The following is a 10,052-nucleotide window of genomic DNA, read 5'->3' as shown; positions in this document are numbered from 1 at the left end:
ATATTGAAAACAATTATGAAGTACTATACAAATATAAGGTTAGGCTTGAATTATCATTCAGCAAGTTAGTGGAGGTCAGATTAATGCAGACATCACCAGGGATGATGTGACAGAAAAGGGTGAGTGTGTGGCACAGAGATAGTATTATAGTAGTATAGTAGTGTTTTGGTTTGCTAAAGATGCTAGAATGCAATATACCAGAAATGGGTTAGCTTTTACAATGGGGACCTATTAGTATACAAATTTACAGTTCTAAGGCCATTAAAAATGTCTCCATCAAGGCATCAACAGGATGATACCTTCTCTTAAGAAAAGCTGATGGCATCTGGGATTCCTCTATCACATGGGAAGGCACATGGCCTGCATCTTCTGGTCCTTAACTCCCCTGGATTCATTGTTTTCAGCTTCTGGTTTCAGTGGCTTTCTTTTTGAGCATCCGTGGGTCTTCTGTTAGCATCTCTGGGGTGTTTCTCTCTCTGAGCTCTCCCCTCACTTTTCCCTTTTATCCTCATAAAGGACTGCAGTAAAAGATTAAGACTACCTTCAATTGGCTGGGTCACATCTCAGTTGAAGCAGCCTAATCAAAAGGTCCTACCCTAATAGGTCTGCCCTCACAAGACTGCATTAAAATAACATGGCTTTTCCTGGGTACATAACAACTCCAAACCAGCACCAGTAATAGAGTAGTATAGTATAATATAGTATTTTTGTTCTCAGGACGTTTTTTTTTTTTGGATTGCATTTGACCTGCCTTGAAGATTACTTCTCATATATTGTATGTGTGTTTATTGCAACCCTTATTCTACCATTGTGCAAATGGGGATATGAATATAACTGGGGATATGCAAATCCATATTAAACAATGAAGAAACAGTTCAAAGGAGTATCACATTGCCAGGGATTCAAGGGCATCACCTTTCAACATAAACAACCACTATTATACTCATGAAGGAAAGTGATTTGAGCTATTACTTCTTTAGGATGTACTGCTAATTCAGCAGAAACTGGGATTCACATCTCCCATTAAACTGCTGTATTTTGGGAAAAACATCATTCCTACTGTTGTTTCTCATGCATGATACAAAATTAGCTAAAGACTAATAAGTTAAAACAATAACCTTGAATTTTGTGAAAGTTAGGGAAAATTTAATGCCAAGAGTTATACATCTGCAACTGAAATTAGTCCCAGTGCACACCTTCTGCTCTCAGATTCTGGGCATGCCAATAAAATACCAGAATACATGGAATACAATGAAAATTGGTTCTTTGGGTATCACAGCATCTCGACTTAGAAGGACTTTAACCTTGGCCTCATGCTTCCTGTGGGGCCTGTTGCCAAAGTTGCATAAGTGTTGGAACTATCAAGCAGCACACAGAATTTTTCATCGGAGTAAAATTAAAAGTGAAACCTTCAGAGTCCTATCGATTCCAGACATGTTCTATAAGCATTAAATTGAACCTAATGGACTGAGAAATGAGCATTTCAGCACATATACATAAGAATTATTTGTATGAGAAGAAATTGCTCACATGCCCTTTGTCTAGCAATATATGTATTTATCTACATGGATAGGTAACACCAAAGCATTCTGTTGAATCTCTCTGAGAAAACTGAGAATTGATTTTCATTATGGCTACTTAAATTTTGCTCAACATTAATCCATCTTTACCTCTTGACTTTGCTTCTCTAAAATATAGGTAGACAATATTTAGTGAATGTTTTTGAGCAATGGAAATGCTAAGGGTGTTAGCATGAATAGAATATAGAAGAATTTATGCCTCTACAGTATTTATGATCTATACTGCATGTCTTTATTTGGCTTGTTTGTATGTCTTATGATTGATATTTTCCCACCTCTATAGGCATACCTCATTTTACTGTACTTTGCAGATATTGTGATTTTTACAAGTAAGGATTTGTAAAAATTGAGTGAATTTATCAGCACTACTTTTCCAACAGCATATGCTCACTTTGTGTCTCTGTGTCACATTTTGGTAATTCTCTCAATATCTTAAACTTTTTCATTATTATTATATCTATTATGGTGATCTGTAATCAGTGATCTTTGATGTTATGTTATAATATAAGATGGTAAACTTAAATAAGTGTGTCTTCTGAACTGCTCCACTGACCAGCCATTCCCTGGTTCTCTCCCTCTCTTCGGGCCTCCTTATTCCTTGAGACACAATATTGAAATTAGATCAATGCATATCCCTAAAATGGCCTCTAAGTGTTCAAGTGATTTAGCTTTAAGTAAAAAACTAGTAAGGATTAATCTTAGAGAAAAAGAAATGTTGAAAGCTGAAACAGACCAAAAGCTAGGACTCTTGTGGCAAATGGTTAGCTGAGTTATGAATACAAAGGGAAAGTTCTTGAAGGAGATTAAAAATGCTACTCCAGTGAATGCACAAATGATAAGAAAGCAAAACAGATTTGCTGCTGATATGGAGAAAATTTTAGTGGTCTGGATAGAAGATCAAACCAGCCACAACATTTCCTTAAACCAAAACCTAATCTGGAGCAAGGCGCTAACTCCCTTCAATTCTATGAAGGCTGAGAGACAGAAAAAAAGCTACAGAAGAAAAGTTTGCATCTAGCAGAGGTTGGTTCATAAGGTTAAAGGAAAGAAGCCATCTCCATAACATAAAAGTGTGAGGTGAAGGAGAAATTGCTGACATAGAAACTGCAGCAAGTTGTCTAGGATATCTAGCTAAGATAAGTGATGAAGGTGGCTACACTAAACAACTGATTTTCAGTGTAAACAAAACAGCCTTCTATTGGAAAAAGATGCCATCTAGGACTTTCATAGCAAGAGAGGAGAAGTCAATGACTGGCTTCAAAGCTTCAAAGGATGGACTGGTTCTCTTGTTAGGGGCTAAGGTAGATGGTGACTTTAAGTTGAAGCCAATGCTTATTTTCCATTCTGAAAGTCCTAGGGCCCTTAAGAGATATGTTAAATGCACTCTGGCTGTGCTCTGTAAATGGAACAGCCAAGCCTAGATGACAACACATATGTTTACGATATGTTTTACTGAGTATTTTAAGCCTATTGTTGAGACCTACTGCTCAGAAACAAAGAGTCCTTTCAAAATATTACTGTTCACTAGCAATGCACCCAGTCACCCAAGAGCTCTGATAGAGATGTGCAAGCTTAGTGTTATTTTTATGCCTGCTAAACACAGCATCTATTCAGCAGCCCTTTGATCAAGGAGTTATTTTGACTTTCAAGTCTTATTATTTAAGAAATGCATTTTGTAAGGCTATAGCTGCAGTAGAATGTGATTCCTCTGATGGATCTGGGCAAAGTAAATTAAGAAGCTTCTGGGAAGGATTCACCATTTTAGATGCCATCAAGAAAGTCATGATTCAAGGAAGGAGGTCAAAATATCAACATTAACAGGAGTTTGGAAAAGTTGATTCCAAATTCTAATGGATGACTTTAAGGCATTCAAGATTTCAGTGGAGGAAGTAAATACAGATGTGGTGAAAATAGCAAGAGAGCTAGAACCAGAAGTGTAGCTTGAGGATGTGATTGACTTGCTGTAATCTCATATTAAAAGTAACAGATGAGGAGTTGTTTGTTATGGATAGCCAAAGAAAGTGTATTCTTGAGATGGAACCTACTTCTGGTGAAGGTGCTGTGAACATTGTTTTAATTACAACAAAGAATTTAGAATATCACATAAACTTAGTTGGTAAGGAAGTGATAAGGGTTGAGGGGATCGATTTCAATTTTGAAAGAAGTTCTACTGTAGGCAAAATGCTATCAAACAGTATCACTTGCTTCAGAGAGATCTTTTGCAAAAACAAAAGTCAATCTACGTGGCAAACTTTATTGCTGTGTTATTTTAAGAAATTGCCTCAGCCACCCTGACCTTTAACAATTACCACCCTGATCAGTCAGGAGCCATCAACTTCAAGGCGAGTCCCTCCACCAGCAAAAAGATTATGACTCGCCGAAGTCTCAGATGATGGTTAACATTTTTTAGCAGTAATATATTTTTAAATTAAGACATGTACATTGCTTCGTTTTAGGTATAATGCTATTGCTAACTTAATAGACTACAGCATAGTTCAACATACCTTTTGTGTGCACTGGGAAACCAAAACATTCGTGAGACTTACTGTAATGTGATATTTGCTTTATTGTAGTGGTCTGGAACTGAACCCACACTATTTCTGAAGTATGCATGTATGGTCTTTCCTTGTGCAACTTACCTGCTTTCATATTTTTAACAGTCATCTATTTTCTTAGAATCCTCACCCTATCTTGAGCTTGGTCTTGAACTTTAAACTCATGTATGCAGATGGACTACTGAGAGAGCTAGTTGGACATCTTACAGTCCCTAGTAACTCCACAAGTCTCAAAAGGAACTCATCATATTCCCATCAACTCACATCAACCCAAACCTACTCTTTCAGACCTTGGTATGCCAGGTCTCAGACTATACCACTTTCTTCACTTCCCTCCCATACTTAGTCAGTTCCCAAGCCTTATTATCTTATTGCCTAAATTCAGCTCAAATGTTTCCACTTTTTATTCTGATAAAAACAATGCTCCAGTGTAGGGTCTTGTTATCTCTCATTTTGACTACAGCTGCCATCTAATCCTTCTTCTGGTTTGGTCTCCCTTTTCCCAGATGCATCTGTCACAGTGTACCAGAATCATAATCATCTTCAGAAGGGGTGCATTTACCTAAGCAGTCCCCCCTCTATAGAATCCCTCAGTGGTATCTTAACATTTACATTCTGAATTCTAACTTCGACAGACCTCACGGTTTTCTCCTGTCTTAGCGTACAACTGCCTCAGTAGCTTCATCTCAGTCCAAGTGTCCTGTGGCTTTGTTTGCACATCTCCCACTCACGTGGGCTGCTCCATAGTCCATGTCTTTGTTTGTGATGTTCCCTTGGCCACAGCAGCCTTCTCATCTAGCTACATCTGATTACCTTTGCCAATCTTTCAAGACTTGCTGTAGCATCCTTTTCTTCAGGAAACCCTCTTTGAAATCTAGTTTGAAATAATTGTACTTCATCACATCTTACGCAAAATTCTAAATATTCCAAGTTTATTGCCAGGTCTTGACTGTGTCTCTTTTCCCTTCACTAGATTATAAAGTTTTGAGAAAAAGAATACTTTGCATTCATTTTTGTACCCTCAACATCAAGCCTGATGTCTTCTATGTGGTAGAGGATTAATAAATGCTGTTAAATTGTCTTTGAATTAAATTAATATACTTGATAGCTTTCCATGAATCCCCTTTCTTTGATTGAGAATTTTGGATGATTGGGTAGATTATTGGAAAAACCTTGGAAGAAGACTTAATTGAGAGTTTCTCTGTGCCACTTATAGTTTGAAAACAGGTTAGTAAGTACAAGCATTACATTAAAAGTTCTCAGAGGATATACATCAAAGGGTTAACCTTGGTTATCTTTCAGATAAAGTTATTATTACTTTCTTCTTTGTGCTTCTCTCTGTTTTCCAAAATTACATTAATGTACATCATTAATTTTGAAGACAATGTGTGTTATACTTTAAATAATGAAGACTTTTAAACAATTCTACTCATTCATTCATTGTTTCACTCAATTATGTGGATGGCTTGATTAGCAACTGGATGCCAGAGTATGTGCCAGATTGGAGGTCTGTAGATAAAGAGACAAGGTCCTGAACCTCAAGCAATTTATAGCATAAGATAAGCAGTGAGCATGTAAGAAACTGCAGGACCTACACTGTCAGAGGGGCGAATGAGTACAGTGGAAGAAGAGAAGGAGCATCTACCTCTCTGGATGAGTCAGGGAGGACTTCAAAGAGGAGAAACACATGGCATCTTTTTTTTTTAAAAGGGGTATTTAATAAGTTGCTAGTTTACAGAACACATAGCATCTTAACTGTCTCTTTTCTCTGCCAAATGCTCCATCCTAAGTGGATACACTAAAGATGAGGAGGAATATGAATGTTGCAAGTCTTTCTAAAAAAATGTCTTTTGATAGTAAGATATTAATACACTTCTATCTAATAGCATGTGTTTGCTCTTTTGACTTATTCACTTGGTGGATTTTGGCACCAAAATGCTGAACAGCTGGACCTCTAATTTAAGGAACCTATAATGCACATATTTCTGGAAATGAGGGAAAATTCACATTTAGAAAGAAATGGAACTTTTTTGATAAATACTTAATTGTCTTTGTTTAAAGAGACTCACAAATCCCCCTCCTAAAACAAGAATATCAAGAAAAAAAAACAAATCAAAGGGTTCAGAGGTACAATTAATTTTATGTCTTGGGATGCCTGCAATATACATTTAATTTTTCCTCTATTAATGAATTCATTCAAGCAATATTAAATTGAACATCTTCTATGTGACAGGTACACTGTTAGGTGTCCCATCAACTTAGGGTCAGTTGGAGAGGACACCCAGAATATATTTAATTATGGAGTCATGAGTTGTGAAGAAAGGGAGGCGTGGAGGGCTATGGAAGATTCTTGGGGATTGGCCCAATCTGGATGTGAGGCTAGTGGCCCCTAAAATGTGGTACTTATGCTGAGAGCTGAGGGACGAGAGGAAATCAGCCAGAGGAAGGGACAGGGGTAGGATAGATCAAGGTGTTCCAGGCCAAAATTACAGAGCATGCAGTTCCTGATAGGATGAGTCATCCCCTTCAGAAGAATGCTTTGACTCACCCTCTGGTCTTAAGTGACTGGCCCCAGGTTTTGTGATACTTTTTCCCCTCTCTATTCAGATCTGACCTTTCTGGGCCAGTTAAGACTTTACTTGAAGAATGAAAGGAGAAAATAATAAAGACAAATTTAGCTAGAATGATGAGCGACATCATGTAACGAAATACAGTAAGCAACAATCCCTGTCCTTTAAAGATAGAAGCTTAGCCTCACCTCTGGTGCTCTTTAAAATTCACTTATGCTTTGAAGTAGCTCCCAATGCTTGCACCCAGTAAATTCCTAAATTAACATATATTATCAAACTCCTAAAAGAGAAAAAATTGTAAGTTTATACAGATTTTCCCATTTCTTTGTAATCTCTGATCTTTAGGTGATATTTTAATTGTATAGTATTAATAACTTAACTTTTCCCTAAGGATAAAGGGAAATAAATTTTTATTTGATTTTGTCAATAAAATCAAACATCATTTTTCAGAAAGAGAAAAAAAATAAGGATGCAACGTTAGGGATGAATCCCAGTGGCAAAATATTTAGTGAAAGGTGCCAGGTTCAAAAGATACCTGTTGTATGAGTCTGTTTAAGTAGAGTTTCCAAACAGGCAAAAAGTGAGTTATGCTTTTGAAAGTTAGGCCATCCTTGGGTTTATCCTTGGTGATGGCAGTAGTGGGGTATAGCCTGGAAGGGGGCACAAGGAAGCTTCTGGGGTGATATTTTATTTCTTGAACTGGGTGCTAATTATGCAGATATGTTTGGCTTACGACAATTCATTAAGCAATACAATTATAATATGTGCACTTCCCTGACTTTATAGTGTAATTCAATAAAAAGCTTACAAAAAGGATGTTCACTTATAATGATTCCTATAAGTTTATATAAAGGAGGAAAGCATCTGGCCTTACAAACCTGATTCTGGTAATATCCACAGAACCATTAATGCAGTGGACCTTTCCAATGATCTGGCTTATTTAACCTAGTTCCATAGACATAGATCCAGTCTCAAAGTCAATTACTTTGGACCAGATTATTTAACTTGGCCTTAGATCTAATGATATACACTAACCAGAGAGTTTTAAAACTCTGTCTCTCATGTGCCAGAGCAGAGTTAGGGAACACATTTATAGTTGTATTTCAATGCATACATGATGCATTTCCCAAATGCCCTTTTATTTCTCCAGAAGACAGCTTAAGAAAAGTGTATGAGGCTTTACACCCAGCTTACATGCTATGGATTTATGTTTACTGAAATATAGATTATATGGTAAACAAAGAGTATTTGTCTAAGTTGACATAATTTCAATAGGCATATGGGTTTGATGAGTAGCATTCTATTTCTTGTGAGAGCAAATCAATGAAATGGAATATGTGATTACAGATGGATGTTCTCGTTTCATTCCACATGTGCAAAAAAAGAAATGTATCATTGCACACTACATTGGTGGTGTGAAATATAATTCTATGGGCCTCCCCCCACTTTTTACTTTACTTTATGCTTTTCAGATGCATCATTTCACAGATTTGTTTTTGTGACCCTGGCCTCCCTGCTCATTGGAGGACAGCTGATTCATAAGAAGGTTAGAAAGAAAAATAAAGAGTTGGTCATTATGTTCCACTAAAGCGTTCAGAGGCTAAAGCTATCCTAGGCTGTTGGCTCTGGAGTATTAGTAGCCAGTGGCCTGGCTGTTGATGGAAATCACTGTGCTGGAGGAAAGGGAGAATGGAATGAAATGCTAGTTGTCTCTGAGTGGTTCTGGGGTCTCTCCAAGTACTATATATATATATATATATATATCTCCAAAGTCTGCCTTGTACCGGTGCTTAGTAGCTCACGAGCTGGCAGGTGCAGGTTAAAGTTAACATTGCTGACAGCATGGTACTTATCAGACTGAAAATACAGACACTTGAGTGGCAAAAAACACTTGGAACATTGCCGAGTACTCTGGAGAAATGAAACCAGTACCTGGTCCTACCAATAGGGTTCATGTGCACTTGAGGTAAATAAGTGAAGTGGCTTTGAAAACATTCTTCTCCAACATGTGTAAGGACTCTTGTGCATATCTGGATACCTAGATAAATTGTTTCTGCTGATCTTCTAGGAGTAGTGCCCTCTAGGTCCACATCAGATAAGAAACAGAGAAGGTAGTTGGAAAGTCAGCCCTCTTAAACAGAGATGATTGTGTAGTTGCAAATGAGAAAACCCCAACCAAGTGCTTACATTAATATTTTGATATATAATAAGGAAGGTTTTTTTTTTTGTACATATAACTCATTGTCATTGCAGTAATTTTAGGTTTCCCAAGCAGCTTGATTTTCATTCCCCTCTGCAACTCTCCTTTGCCTCGAGTTCAGCCTCCTTCTGAAATCAATAGACCACATATGAGCCACAAATGATTAGGGATGGGAAATTAAATCTGTGAACAAGCAGAACTAATGACATGTTTCACAGCAAGGGAAAGGTGGGATAAGAATTCTTGTAGGCTAGACAAGCTTATATTAGTTAGGTTAAAAAAATGGGAAAAATAACTGGCTAGATGGAGACAAAGCAAGCATTGGATCTTAATGACACAGCCTTTGGTATACCTCAATGTCTTTGACTTTTTACATTTCAGTGATATATTGATTTGTACTATTTATACACAGATATAAATATACACACATAGGTACCTTAAACATTTTATATTTGCAATATAGAGACTATATGCCTTATATTTATATATCTGATAACCTCCAATATTTTCTATAATATATTGCTTTGGTTCTTATTATTTGTTTGTAACAGAGAAAACTTCTTGACAAATGATTTCAAACTGGTTCTTGTGAGTTTATAGAGCATGTGGTCATGCTCGTGTTGTCACTTCCAAAATTTTGGAAGGGATCCTTGCTCAAAAATACATATCTTGTTGGTGTTTTAACAGGAACCGCAGCCTCCCATTCCATAGTTGACCCTGGTACCGAGTTCTTACTTCAACAAATGAAGTCAAGGATGCAAATATCATTGAAGAATGGCATTATTCACCCCAATTCCTGCTGATATGCTAGGACAAGTTTTGATAAAATGCACTAGGTACCTGGAAGTGGGTAGGGGAGAGGAAATTCTACTGGTCACTTGTCTTGACTTGGTACCTAGACAGGTGACTCACAATATGATGGTAACCCATTTTTTTTGTTGTTTGCTCAAAGACTCTGGTTTTGTGCCAAGGACATAGTTAATGATTTGAACTGATTTTCTTATTAGCAAAATGGAGTTATGACATTGTTGAGTCATATCAGTAGAAACTACAAATTAGGAACTCCAAAAGTGCCTTGGCCACTTCTTTCATTATGTGATCGTTTTTCTTTTAAAACTCGAATTACTAGTTCCATTCGCTTGCCAGC

This window comes from Tamandua tetradactyla, chromosome 3 (genome assembly GCF_023851605.1).
Source record: "Tamandua tetradactyla isolate mTamTet1 chromosome 3, mTamTet1.pri, whole genome shotgun sequence".
Taxonomy (NCBI): Eukaryota; Metazoa; Chordata; class Mammalia; order Pilosa; family Myrmecophagidae; genus Tamandua; species Tamandua tetradactyla.
The sequence above is the reverse complement of the archived record's forward strand: the minus strand, read 5'-3'. Positions refer to the sequence as shown.